Source organism: Topomyia yanbarensis, chromosome 2 (assembly GCF_030247195.1).
Source record: "Topomyia yanbarensis strain Yona2022 chromosome 2, ASM3024719v1, whole genome shotgun sequence".
NCBI classification, from domain to species: domain Eukaryota; kingdom Metazoa; phylum Arthropoda; class Insecta; order Diptera; family Culicidae; genus Topomyia; species Topomyia yanbarensis.
In genome coordinates this window covers 258,381,971-258,397,819 of record NC_080671.1, presented here as the reverse complement: position 1 = coordinate 258,397,819, position 15,849 = coordinate 258,381,971, and positions in this window count along the sequence as shown.

Here is a 15,849-nt window from a genome sequence, read left to right as displayed (position 1 = left end):
TGGAATTGGAATGGAATGGCCACTCACGGCCCCGCGGGAACCTGCTCCGGAATGTCCGTTCCGGGGTCAAATCACCAAATGGTTCCAAAGCCACGAGATACAGCCTACTGATGCAATTCCAAGAATTTTGATGCCCATATTGCTAGTATTCCATTGAAATTCGCAAATAATACCCCAGCACTGGAACCTGCTTCGGGAAACCCGGATTTCCGGGAATCGAATGAAGTAACCCGATTCATTTTTACCAAGTCCAAAAGTGGATGAGCTCCTGAATCCAAAACGGCCAAAAGTATCGAAATCGGTTGGATATTACTTTAGTTACGGGCATTTTTGTTTTGTGGGTACCCGGGTACCCACGTCGGCCTGTTACGTAGTAAAAAAATTCAGGAGTCCCTTCTCATTCCCACCCTTACTATATCAACAATATAATTAACCCAAAAGCTTGACTTAGTTAAGTTCTAAAATGTCACAAAGTTTCAATTTCCAGCTATGGATAAAACATAGGAATTTAATTAATTGAAACTTAAAAAAGGTACCCGGGTACCGCGTCGGACACACACCGGTTAAATTAAAATTTGTTTTTGCTATTGAAATTGACAAAATGATAGTATCGCCCCTTTGGCGATTGTTTACTTTTTCGGTCCCACCCAACAGCATTGAAGTATCGCCCTTACGTTTTTTACAATAACTACCGTTCTACACCACCGATTTCTTCCGTGTTTTTTTCAATAGCTATCATTGTTACTATTTACAGCTGGTATCAGCTTGAAAATCCTAAAAAAATACGAAAAAAAACAGTTTCGCCTCTAAACTGCTAGCAAAAAAAGTATCGCCCTGTTTGTTTGCATAGAATGTGGATGGCGAAACTTTAAATAAGCAAACAAAAATACAGTTTCGCCCGTTGTATTTTTTGCTGTAGTTTAAGAAAGCAATATCGTAGAATCCAAATTTTTAGGTTAATTTGTTTCGTTTCAAAGCCCTCATTCGCATGTATGAAAAAAAGCCTTATGTTCACATTTGTAAGTATCGCCCTTTTCACAAAAAAAGCGTTGAAATGAAATCTCAGCTCCTGAAATCACGCTATCTCTGAAGTGCATCCGTGCATAGTTCCAAATTTTACTTCGACATCGACTTTTTCTAAAGGTGACTTCCCAGTAGTATCCTTGATTTGAATTATTATCGCTAATCCTAATGCCAAAGAACAAATAAAAACCTCTCGAAAACGAACCGTTTGGGAAAATCATCATCATTACTGGAATTTTCATTTTCACGAAACTATTCGTTAACCTTCCGTCCCTTGCGTTAATGCACTGGGTGCACAGTGCTCTGAAAATCTAGCGAAATCGTCTTAGGGCACCAGCGAGTCTAATTCAGAGCTATATCTGCGCGGCGAGTTAAATCTGTAAAGAATACAAAAAATTAATTTCTATTCCATAATTTTCAGTTCAACAATTCGAGAAATCATGCTTCACCGCAAGCCATGAAAAATATACTACGTTGTAAAGCGATGGTCACTATTTATTAAAAAATCACGGTTAAATAAAAAACAAAACTATTAAAAAATTTCAAATAGTTTATAATTTTCATAAAAATTGTTTAATAAGCTTTCATAATATTGTGTAGGAAATAAGCTGAAAATTCCAGTATTTTCTCTAATTGAAAGAAATAAACCCTTAAGTATACCAATTAATTCGTATACGAATTGGAATAGGTTCGCCAAATTTTAGAAGAATTCTATAAAATAACCCCTTGAAAACCACCTAAAAATTGTTGTAGTTCGATGCAATAAAAAATCCCCAAAAATGAAATGTACCTATTAATGTGAAATACAGTGCATAATACACACAATAAAGACCCATTTTTTTATCAGTATCATGGTGTATTTTAGGCTGACAAAATGGGGACATTGACTAAATCGGGCAATTTCTTTTTCTTTATAATAAACTGAAACTGTTAAAATATTCTTCCCGTCCCTTGATGTAGTCTGATAACTATTTCTGATTATGATGAACTTTTTATTTTTGCATATTTCCATCTTCATGATAAGGAAATCATACTAAATAAAGGATTTACTCGAATTCAGTCTTGTTCGTCTGCTAGAGCCCATCAAACATATGTTCATATATGGCAGATAAAATCGAGGTTTCAATGTATTATAATAGATATTCAGCATTCGAAAAAGTTTCTTGTGAACGAGTGTAGAACGACTTTGTTTCTACTGTAGAACGACTTTGTTTCTACTAAGTCGATCAGGAATCAGTAGCGTCTGGCTCAAATGGCACGTTCCCCATGTTGATCGGAGATTTGTGCCTTGCCAAAAATCGTCTTTTCATCATTTTCCTGATGGGAAGGATTGGGGAAGTGGTAAGGTTAGGGGTAAGGAAAACAACGACACAGAACAATTAAAACAGAGCATTCTGCACCCCCGGAGTGATGCTGAACGATCTGCAGGTGCTACAACAGCAGGAATAAAACTTCCAACCCCCGGAGGGATTTAGAACCTCTACTCAAACAGTGAGCGGATATATCAACACCCCCGAGGGGATATTGAGATAACAGAACGACAACACCTCCGAAGAGATATTGTCATTCAATACGGCTAAAACACTATAGCTCTTTACCACACTGGGTTAGGAACAAAAGCATATCCTTAAATTTCAGCTCTCTGTACATAGGTTCATCTATGTATGGAGAACCAAAAACCCGGATGCGCAATTGCATTAATACAGGGCAATTGCATATCAAATGATATGATGTTCCGTAATCGGATTCACAAAGATCACATGAATAATACTCAGCGCACTGAATAGTAGCCATGTGATAATTGAGTTTGCAATGTCCAGTCAGTGCCCTGACCAGAATACTGCAGTTGTGTTTGGAAAAACGCAACAAATTTCTTGACATTTTCGGACTCACATCCGGCAGAAAAGCCTTTGTTTGAACGCAAGTTCGCAAGCTACGCCAATGGTTGGCATGTTCGAATGCAGCCCAAGAGCGAATCTTGTGCTTTATCCAACTTATTGACAGTGGTAGAACTTGTTCTGGACCAACGAAATCAGTCGCAGCGCCAGCTCTAGCCAATTCGTCCGCCCATTCATTTCCAGTAATACCGGAATGACCGGGTACCCATAGAAGGTAGATAGCATTTGAAATGCTAAGTTCTTCGATTTGAGTTCGACATGCGATTACTAATTTCGATCTCGAATCTGCCGAACTAACTGCTTTCAGGGCAGCCTGACTGTCAGAGCAAAAATAGATTCTTTTACCGCAAATTCCCTGTTGAAGTGCGGATTGTACGCCACACAGAATCGCAAAGATTTCTGCTTGGAATACGGTACAGTATCTACCAAGCGAATGAGATTGGTTTAATCTCATCTCATGACAATAGACGCCAGCACCGGCTCGGCCCTCCAACAAAGAACCGTCCGTATAACAAACTAAGTATTCTTCAAGTTGTCGCTCCAGACAGCCATTCCTCACGAAGAGGAATTCTCACATTGAAAGTTTTAGAAGGAAAACTACATGTGAGTGTAAGGTCACTGGGAGCAAGTGTATATTCATCCCAAGTAACCATTTGGAGCCACAGTCTTGTGTGGCTAGTTACACGATCTATTGGATTACTGTTCCAGAGCCCAGTAACCTTAAGACGGTATGCACAAGAAAGTGCTTCTTGTTTCAGAAACACCTGTAGTGGTTTTATGTTCAAGAGTACCTCGAGAACAGCAGTAGGTGTTGTCGAGAACGCACCAGTCATCGCCATCAAGACCATCCTCTGAAGATGGTTTAACTTTGATTGGATTGTCATGACTTCTCCCTTCTGCCACCAAACAAGGCACCCATATGCCAGTATTGGTCTAACAATTGTTGTGTAGATCCACTGAATGTACTTGGGTTTGAGTCCCCAAGAGATTTCTTGATCCTGAAATCGATGTGAGCTGTCCAATTAAGTTTTGAGTCGAGAATTACCCCAACGTACTTAACTTGATCTTCGACAATAATTTCAGAGTCAAAAAACTGCAATGGACGAGCTCCGGTTGTAATCCTTCGTTGCGTGAAAAGCACCATTGAGGTTTTATTTGGATTAATTGATAGTCCAACATGAAGACACCACCGCTCAACAACACATAAGGCTTGTTGCATCAAATCAAAAAGTGTGTTAATGCAAATACCGGTGATCATTATATGATAATCATCGGCGAAACCATACGTCGGAAACCCAAGCCTCATTTAGTTTTCTCAACAAGCTATCGGCGACAAGGTTCCATAGAAGTGGTGACAGCACACCACCTTGAGGACATCCGCAGACACTCAGTTTCCTCATCTCTACTTGTCTTAAGATGTCGGTTGCTAAGCATTGCGTGTATCCAGTTCGTGATATATGAAGGTACTCCATGATCTCGTGCTGCTTCCAAAATGGATTCGAAAGACACGTTGTCAAAAGCACCTTCAATATCGAGAAAAACTCCTAAACTTGATTGCTTTTGTGAAAAAGCTTTTTCAATGTTGTAGACAACATTGTGTAACAGGGTGGTAGTAGACTTCCCCCGCTGATATGCATGTTGCATTGCATGCAGTGGCTGCTCGCCCAAGCTACCATCCCGAATGTAGTGGTCGATTAAACGTTCCACTGATTTGAGAAGGAAGGAGGTCAGACTGATCAGTCTAAAGCTCTTTGCCTCCTCATAAGTGACGCGGCCACCTTTGCGAATGAATTTGACAGTTATTTCCATAACTGACATACTTCAAACCCGCCGGATGCCACGCGGCCTCTAGGCTGGTTTTGTCCGGAGAAAGATAATAGAGTTATCAACCTCCTAGTGGACCACAGCCAGTTACTGGGGAGTTCGCCCGGCTCTTCCCAGGCTCCGTTCACCATTGAGAATATTTTAAACCCCCTCAACAATTTTACCCATAGCACGGGTCGCATGACACTATGGAATTGGGGTTCCCTGTTTGGTGTTACCACCGGAACAGGTAGTCCGTAGTGTAATTCTTAGCCGGTTGAAACAACCACTACCGACACTACACGGCTCATCTAGGCTGTTCGGAGAAAGAAGCTGACATTTATGGACAGCTCCCATAGAAGGCCGAACAGCCAGCTACTAATGACTTCTACTAAGTCAGCGGATAGGGTGAGCACGCAAGTCAGCCTCACATGGTATGGGTGGGGCGAGCACAAAAGTAAGCCTAGCAAGGAACGAGTAAGGTGAGCACACAAGTCAGCCTCGCATGGAACGTAAAAGGTGAGCACAAAAGTCAGCCTCATGTGGGAGTGTTTGAGAGTGAAACAAAGTGCGATTGAGAGAGCACCCAAGTAAGCCTCATACAGGATGTATGAACGCGTGAGTGAGAGTGAATGAGTACATTTAGTACAGCCATCCCCCCAGAAGTAATACCGAGAGGTAGTTCCTGGGAGGAATGATGGCGGAGCCCAATGGAGTTTAGTCGGTATTAATGACTGGTCACCATTCGAGTCCGACACGCCTCCAGTGTACCCCGTGTGGTAGATTGGACCCTACCAATAGCACGTGTACTGGGCTAGGACATAAAGGTCTTCTCCATCGTAAAAAAAGTCAGCGGCGTAGCCAGAAATTCGGTTTGGTGGGGGTTTGGTGAAAATCGATCATACTGTCCAAACGGCATAATTCCGAAACCGTAATTTTTGAAGTTTTAAAATTATGCAGAATTAATTTTTCAGAAAATAGTAACAGAGTTCGTGTCTTTAGCGAATTTGTTGAGACTTTATTGTAGTCATGAATATTAACCTGAGGAAATTCATCATAAATACTTCTTGGACGATATACCGTCAAAATAATTTTATCAAATGATGCGCTGTTTAACGTTTGTAAAACTCATCGAAGATACTAAACCTCCGAAATTAGCAGTTTCAAAATGATGCTATCTTGACCTTAAATTACTGTTTTTGAACATTTGACCTATACATATAATGGGTCATACAACAAACAAATGTTCATCAAAATCGATCAGGACCTGCTAGAGTCGAATGGAAATCGTCATTTGTCATAAATTTCTCTCTACATTCGGAAAGTGTTATCCTCGTTATTAATCATATTACGTTTTCATCTCAACTCGACGCATTCCCAAAATAAAAAGATGGGTAGGTAATGTCAGAGACATAACCGGAGTGAAGTAGAATACACTTTGGATTATTTATATGAATATGTAGGTAAACAACGGGATTTTTCGGAAAAGGAAAGACTTCTAATTAATTCTTCATTAAAAATCGGCCGGTAGGGTCTTTCGCCATTCGTTTGACCGTCGTCATACTACGAATACCAGCATCAGAGCAGTAGCAGATCAACATTTTTCGCTACATGGCCCGTACCAAACAGACCACTCCTAAGTCCACCGGAGGAAAGGCTCCCCGCAAGCAGTTGGCAATTGTGACCCAAAATAAACCACAAACCAACGGGTTCTTTTCAGGACCAGCCAATTATATTCCAGTAATATATAAATGATATTTTCGTTTTCCATTGCCTTACAACCTCCCTCCCCCTTTCATTACGGCTTGACTATCAATCTTGATGATGCTGTGCGGCGGGGGCACTAGTTTTCATTATAATGGAAAATTTAGATTTGTACGTTTTCCCACAAGCTTTTTAGCTGTGCTGTTTTCAAGGAAGTTGTAGTTGCATTCAAAATAATATAGTTTACTTCTATTGTCAGAGGTGGACGAACGGCTCGCTTGGAATCGAATTGTACGGATCAACCACTACTTTCGCAAAATCCCTTATTTTCAGCAATTGTACATTCTTCAGAATTAGTCAAAACTATTTCCAATCAGCGCAAAAATCGAAGGTTTTCATTCAGTACCACAGCAGATTTTCACTTTTAGAAAAACAGGCAACATTCTGGCCGAAAATTTTGAAACGGAGCACATATATCGAAACGTTTGAAAACGTTCGATTTTTGTAAATTTAATCATTTTGTTCTTTATCAAAAATATGTGGTCGACCAACGAAGGGTGGAGCTACGAAGAACACATTGAGGACAACACAAAAAAGGACGAGCTTACATTGTGCTGCAGTCAGGTATAAAAACTCAGCATGCTCTTGTTCACCATCAGTTCGTTCGCAGCATCGTAACTGAAACTGTACATCTACATCTACAAGGTGCTGAAAGAAGTCCATCCAGGTACCAAAGTCTCGTCGAAGGCCATGAGCATCATAAATAAGTTATTAGACATTTTCGAACGCATTGCAAACGAGGTCCCCGCCTGACTCATTACAACAAGCGCTTGACAATAACCTCCCGCGAAATCCAAACCACCGTCCGTTTGCTGCTGTCAGAAGAGTTGGCCAAGCACGTCGTCTCAGATGGCACCAAAGCTGTTACAATATAGACCAGCTCCAAGTAAATTCCGAACACTCCCCAAACAAAAGGCCCTTTTCAGGGCCATCAATTTATCGACAAAGAATCGAATTGAAGTTTTGTTATTACAAGCATCCGAAAGTGGCTTGTCAAGAGCGTTGGATGGTAAGTGAGCCACTTGTGAACAATATCGTCGCTTTCACGTAGAATGGCACAAAATAAAAGTTATTTGTGTGATTTGCAGACATTTGTGTTTCCAATACGGAGGTTATCGAACACTCAGGGTAAAAAGAGTTGTGTAACACGGCACCTTGGTGAAATGTTTGAGAATTGAAACCTTTTTTGAATGTGCCTAGTAAACACGAAACTGTAAACACAAATGATAGCTTTTTATTTTGTGTCATTCTACGTGAAATCGACGATATTGTTCACAAGTAACTCACTTACCATCGAACGCTCTTGGCAAGACACTGTCGGATGTTTGTACTAACAAAATTTCAATTCGATTCTTTGTTGATAAATTGATGGCCCTGAAAAGGGCCTTTTGTTTGGGCAGTATTCGGAATTTACTCTGAGCTGGGGAGTTTGTGTCATCTGAGATGGAGAGCTTGGCGAACTTTTCTGACTGCTGCAAACGGACGGTTTCTTCTTGTATCATTTGACAATATTCGGAAACATTTACATCGACGTATATGGTACGATGATACAAACAAACTGATACTGAGCAGCAACATGCTAAGTTTTTATACCTGACAGCAGCACAATGTAAGCTCGTCCTTTTTTGTGTTGTCCTCAATATGTATTCTTCGCAGCTCCTCCTCTTCGTTGGTCGATACACAAGCAAATTGTGTTGAACGCGTCGGAGTGCCGTTTACTTAGTAGCTGTAATGGAATACCTTGCTGTTAAAGTGTTGAAATTGGAAGGAAATGCTGCCCGTGACAACAAAAAGACGAATTATCCCACGTCCTCAGCAGCTGGCGATTCGTAACATCGAAAAGTTGAACAAACAAGTGACCACTGCTCAAAAACAAAACATCCAAACAGGAGTGCTGCCCAAGAAGACCGGAAAGAAAGCATAAATCTAACGCTGAAACTCGCAAATGAAATGCATATTGCTGTAAAAACTGTCCTTTTTAGGACGAGCACACATTTTTGATTATGAACAAAATTGAAATTGCGAATCTGAATGGGCCAATCGACGAACTGCATTTCTATCGAGCAAATTTACCCGCCAAAAACCATTTCCCGACAGAAAATTCTGTGCCGGAACAGCAATTTCTTTGCAATTTTGTCGTCTTTTGCACATACATAGTTTATTTGGAGTTTTTTTTGGAATTATCAAGTTGTCAATTTGCAACATTCTTTGAAAATATTGTTGAACTTTTATAAATGAAGGCACGAAAACGAGCGTTCGACCGTCGTCCTACTACCAGCATCAGAGCAGTAGCAGATCAACATTTTTCGCTACATGGCTCGTACCAAACAGATCGCTCGTAAGTCCATCGGAGGAAAGCCTCCCCGCAAATAGTAAGCAACGAAGGCCGTGTAAAAGTGTCCCAGTCACGGTTGGCGTTAGGAAGCCTCATCGCTACCGAACAGAAACTGTCGCCCTGCAAGAAATTCACAGCTATCAGCAATCGAGCGGGCCTAAATTGTAACCCAAAATAAACCACAAACCAACGGGTTCTTTTCAGGACCAGCCAATTATATTCCAGTAAGATATAAATGATATTTTCGTTTTCCATTGTCTTACAACCTCCCTCCCCCTTTCATTACGGCTTGACTATCAATCTTGATGATGCTGTGCGGCGGGGGGCACTAGTTTCCAGTATAGTGAAAAATTTAGGTTTGCGCGTTTTTCCCAAAAGTTTTTTAGCTGTGCTGTTTTCAAGGAAGTTGTAGTTGAATTCAAAATAAAATAGTTTACTTCTATTGTCAGAGGTGTTCCTTCCAACGAAAACTAGTATGGCTCGCTTGGAATCGAATTGTACGGACCAACCACTGCTTTCACAAAATCCGTTATTTTCAGTAATTGTACATTCTACACAATTAGTGACAACTATTTCCAATCAGCGCAAAAATCGAAGGTTTTCATTCAGTACAACAGCAGATTTTTACGCTTAAAAAACAGGCAGCATTCTGGCCGAAAATTTTAAAACGGAGCACATATATCGAAACGTTAGAAAACGTTCGATTTTTGTAAATTGAATCATTACACTAAACTGTCTACAAATCACAAATAATTTCTGATTTTGTGCCATTCTACGTGAAGGTGACGGTATTGTTCACAAGTGGCTCACTTACCATCCAACGCTCTTGACAAGCCACTTTCTAATGCCTGTAATAACAAAACTTCAATTTCATTCTTTGTCGATAAATTGATGGCCCTGAAAAGGGCCTTTTGTTTGGGCAGTGTTCGAAATTTACTTGGAACTGGTGTATATGGTAACAGTTTTGGTGGTGAGACGGCGTGCTTGGCCAACTCTTCTGACAGCAGCAAACGGACGGCGGTTTGAATTTCGCGGGAGATGCTGCAAACGAACTGCTGCATGCTGATGCTGCAAACGAACTGAGCGTGAGCAACAGCATGCTGAGTTTTTATACCTGACTACAGCACAATGTAAGCTCGTCCTTTTTTGTGTTGTCCTCAATATGTGTTCTTTATGGCTCCTCCCCTTGTTGGTCGATACACAAGCAAATTGTTTTGAACGCATCGGAGTGCCATTCACTTAGTAGCTGTAATGGAATACCTTGCTGCTAAAATGTTTAAATTGGACGGAAATGCTGCCCGTGACAACAAAAAGACGAATTATCCTACGTCTTCAGCAGCTGGTGATTCGTAACAACGAAAAGTTGAACAAACTGCTCTCCGGAGTGACAATTGCTCAGGGCGGTGTGTTGCCAAATATCCAAGCCGTACTGCTTCCCAAATTGAATTGTGTTTCCAATACGGAGATTATCGAACACTCAGGGTAAAGAGAGTAATGTAATACGGCACCTTGGTAAAATGTTTGAGAATTGAAACCTTTTTTGAATGCGCCTAGTAAAAATGTTTTCCATTTCACTCCAGTTTGTTTCTGACCATATTTGTAATTTGTGTACTGAAATAAATCATAATTTAGGGTTTAACCCAAATTGCTCTCCAGGGAGAAACAGTCCATGAAACAGAAAATGCAAACTTATTCTTTGAAATGATTTTGGTGGCCCTGAAAAGGGCCCTTTTCATAGTGATACAAGTGAGTTCTACGTTTTCAACTTCCAAATCCATACAAAGTGCGTCCCTGCCGCTTCAGAGTATAGACGACATTCATTGCGGTTTTGCGCTTGGCATGTTGTGTAGGTCACGGCAACTCGGATGACATTTTCCTGCACCATCCGCATTCGTAGATTAAATCGGAGATGAATTTTACACCACCACGACGAGCCAGACGCCGAATGACAGATTTGGTGATTCCCTGGATTTTATTACGAAGAACCTTGCGATGACGCTCGGTACGGGAACGTAAACATGATACCGCTCATTGTACCGTCCGGACGAGCATGCTACGCATGTCGTAAACGAGCACCGACTGATACAAAACAAGCTCGCGTGGCCTGTTTATATAAAATTCCCGTGTGTAATGAAACGCTTACATGCTCCTCTTTGACGGCTCCGCGTGGGATATGCTTGAAAATTGCGCATTTTCCTCGCTGTTTTCGAAGGATATTCTAAAAATCCTTGTTTTGGTTTATTTATAGTAGTCACACTAATTCCGAAATTTAATACGAAATACGTGCACGAATTACCGATCAGATAGTGCAAAAATATTGCGATTTCGATCAGTAGAACGAAAGATATTCGCATTTCAAACCTGGGAAAATTTCTCAACTGAAATTTTTGAAACGGGACCCCATATTGAAACGTTAGAAGTATTCTACTTCAAAAACCTGTTTTAATCCACCTAGTGGTGCAATTGTGCTTTTCTCATTTGTCCAGACTACGATTCCATGGCTGGTTATGCTCAATACAATGGTGGAAATGAATATTACATGTTCAGTACGATTTGCACATACATACAATGGATCGACAGCCACGATCTTGAGATTCTATGTGATACTGAAACATCGCTTGAAACCAGCGGCGGATCATGGAGAAAGATCCGGGAGGTCCGGGTCCTGCCGAAAATTTTCAACTTGTTAAGAAATTTTAAACTAGTTTTAATTTTAAAGTAGCAACCCCTCACTGCATACTCCCTCCGGGCCGGTATGATTGACGATTTTTAGAGTGATTGCATAACCTTTCTATATGAGAAAGGCAAAAATGTACCAAAGTCCAAAAAAGTCAATTTTTGTCAAACATTATTTTTTTTCGAGTTTACATCAAATCTCAATGTTTCATGCATTTTAAAGTCATTTGGCATCAAAAATACAAATTTGATTTTGAAATTTTGTTCATTTCAGTTTATATGGGAATTTGCTGTGTGATTGCACTCTTCAATTCGTAACTCCGGAACCGGAAGTCCAATCAATAAAAAAAATCAATAGCAGCCGATGCACAGTGATTCCACTCCATACAGAAGTTGGCAATAACCCAAAAGGTGTACAAAAACATTTATTTGATAACTTTTTTCCATGATTTCAGGTCTCTGAATCGATTTCCAACATAATCTTATTCGAGAAATGTATGATTTTAATCATGCTGAATGAGCAAACAATTAAACGCATGCTCTCTTTATGAAAATGGATGTTGCATTTTCGATGCAAAAATCGCTATCTGTGGCAATCAGAAATTTTAATTCCGGTAGTCGATAACGATACGAAACTCACCAAAACAAATAGCTGTGGAATTTTTTTGAATGATTAGGAATCAATCTTTCATAAATATTAATGCAGTACAGTAATAACCCGATATTATTAACTAACCGTAACTTCTTTGTTAATCGAATGGAAAAATTAATAAAATCGAAATATATATGATTTTTTTTCAAACAATCAGTGAATAATTTCAAACTGGTTGGTTGCAGAAAATAGGAACCCCAATTTTCAATAAATGCAGATATTTTAATTTTGCAGAACCCTGCGATAACTTGTTGTCGAACTTTAAATCTTTGGATCGCTCTGAAAGAGTTCAAGTTCCTTGTAGAGAGAACGAATTCTATAAGTGAGTGGCGAATCTGCCTGAAAGTGAGATTAGCAATTATTCGATTTAATATAGACAGGAAATTATAATTTCCCACAAAAAATATTTTTTCATAAGAGACTTTTTTGAAGGTACTTTACCTCGTACAGACTTCAAAGCAATTAAACTATTAATATATTTTGACGAAAAGATATTACAGGGTATAAATCAAGATATTCAAGAAATTCATTATATATTGAACATTATTGTCACAAAAATTAGTTTTATTTGGCTATTTGGCCTAGTTAAAACGCGAAATAAGAATAATTGTCTACCATATTCAAAATTATCGAAACCATCACTTTCAACATTTGCCATATTTCAAAACTGTTCCAAGCAATAATAAAACTATTGAAATTCGAGATCAGCTTAGGCTAAGCTTTAAAAATTAATAAAAGATTATAGTAATATTCTTGATACCTACACCTTATCACACAGTTACCAACCATAAAAAATGGGGATTTGGCGAAAAACGGACTTGGCGAAGATATTTTTTTTTTTGAGAATGATGACGACTTTTCTTAAAAAACGGTTTTTGGGAGCTTTCATATTTGAACAAGTGTAAATGGTTAAAATTGAAATTGTGTAATTATAAACAGTCTCTGAAAATTTCAGATCGATTGGTTCAGCGGTATTTAGAATATTTTAGTCATCACGCGGTCACTTTTCGAAAAGTCGCCTCGAGATAATCACGTTGTGTAATTTATTCACATTTCAATGAAAACGTACCCGAACGTAGAGCACAGAAGACTATTATTTGTTTGATCCCGTTGATTTGAAACTCGGCACAACAATACTTAAAGTTTGAAACAGGTCTCCGGAAATACACTGTGATATAGCTTGCACCCATGTATACCCCATGAACTTCAGAGTGCTCAGTTCGCCATGAAAAGTTCACCAAACGCTATTGAGGATATGATACTCACAAATATATGAAATTTATTTTCGGTTTTTGGCCAAGCACAACATATATAAATCCTTAAGGTAAAATAGTAAAAGTATGTATATATCGAGCAATGTTTGATGAAATGATCATCTGACTGTAATGCAACAGTCTGCGTTTTGGCTCATATAAATGTCGAATTTTGATTGCATTAATCGTAATTCTCAGCGGTCTGTAATCATAAAAAAACTCAACAAAACTACCGACTGTAAAAATGTTATTAGAAAATTTTCATTCTCAGCAAAGTTACAATCTAAACAATCTTTTTTGAATACATTAATTCTCTACCTTGAATAGACTTCCAAATTTATCGCAATATTTATCAAAGTCTCCAAAAATAAGTTTTCACAATATTTTAATACAACATAATGTTTCTGAATAAAGTATCCCTATATCACTAACCGTTTTCTTTGTGATAAATTCGTATACAAACAAGCATTTCAAGCACTTTTGAATAATAGAAAATAATGAATTTGATAAATTATTTCGTATTAATCCCATTTCTGTACAGACTCCTAATAGTGTTACCCAAAAAGTGCCGAAATGTACTTAATGAAAGGACAATGTATCTTTGCTATTCATGTGATTGATATTTCCCTCTGGATTCAATTATTGTATAGGAATAACAAATAGAAATATGCTAGTTTAGGATTAAACACATAATTGAGCTATTTTTGTAAATGACAAGTTTAAATGATTAAATTATAAACAAACTATGAAATTATAAAATAAAATAAAAATAAGAATGTGGAAAAGAATGGAATGTAAGTACCGGCAGGCTTTTTGGTACTTTATGTAACCACTTTTCCAAAAACTTGTAAACAAACTTTCAAAAAGACGAATTTTGCGCTAAATCGTATTCAGAGTTGGCAGCACCCTCTCAGATTTTAATGAAATTTTCTGTACATAAAGACTTTGTCACAAAAAGCCACTTTGCATACTTTGTTTTTCCAAAAATGATCTAGACTGTATTTTGAAAAAACTTTTTTTACCAATTTTTTTCAAATGGCTATAGTATAAAAATCACAAGTCCTACAAAAAAAATGTTAAACAAGTGATTTTCACAAAATTAGTCAAATAAGAAATAAAAACCTGTTTTAATCCACCTAGCGGTGCAATTGTGCCTTTCTCATTTCTCTAAACTATGGCACGGAGGCTTTTTATGTTCAACATAATCGTGGAAATGTCAATTACATTCTTAGTACACTTTGCACTTATACACAATGGCATGCCAGCCACGAACTTGATGAGCTACGTGTCGACGGTGAAACACTTGAAACAAAAAAATATCATACTCCATTAGCCTAATCAGCATTAGATCAATGTTATCTGCTTGCTAACTCATTTTGTCATGCGGGGCTGGGTATGTGAAGAGGGCGAAAGTCCCATGAACGAACGACTCCCCAGCTTAAATTGGTATGCTTTGTGATATAGTGGTGGTTTAAAGATGATGGGGTTGAAAGGGAGGAGTATGAGGGCTGGATGGGGTGGTGGTCTGAGGGGTGATTTAAGGAGATTTTTAAAGGAGGGGCGCGAACAGTAGATGGGGGGTGTAACCCCTCTCCGAAAAACCATCAACTACGCCCCTGTTAAAATCCAGAAACCCTAAACGAGTCGAAAAAAAAATTTAGGCCGGGATTAGGTTGACGTTTTTCAGAGTGATTGCATAACCTTTCTATATGAGAAAGGCAAAAATGTGCCAAAATCCAAAAAAGTGAATCGTAGTCAAATTTTTTTTTCGAGTTTGCATCAAATCTCGACGTTTCATGCACCTTGAACACATTTAGCATCAAAAATAAAAATTCTATTTTTAATTTTTCCTATAGTTTATATGAGAAATTTCTGTGTGACCGCACTCTGAAACCCGTAATTCCGGAACCAGAATTCCGATCGATCCAAAATTCAATAGCAGCCGATGGGAAGGTTGCACCTTTCATTTGAGACTAAGTTTGGGCAAATCGGTCCAGCCATCTCTGAGAAAAATGAGTGACATTATTTGACACATACGCACATACATACACACACACACATACACACACACATACACACACATACATACATACACACACATACAGACTTTTTCCGATCTCGACGAACTGAGTCGAATGGGATATGACACTCGGCCCTCCGGGCCGGGATTAGGTTGACGTTTTTCAGAGTGATTGCATAACCTTTCTATATGAGAAAGGCAAAAATGTGCCAAAATCCAAAAAAGTGAATCGTAGTCAAATTTTTTTTTCGAGTTTGCATCAAATCTCGACGTTTCATGCACCTTGAACACATTTAGCATCAAAAATAAAAATTCTATTTTTAATTTTTCCTATAGTTTATATGAGAAATTTCTGTGTGACCGCACTCTGAAACCCGTAATTCCGGAACCAGAATTCCGATCGATCCAAAATTCAATAGCAGCCG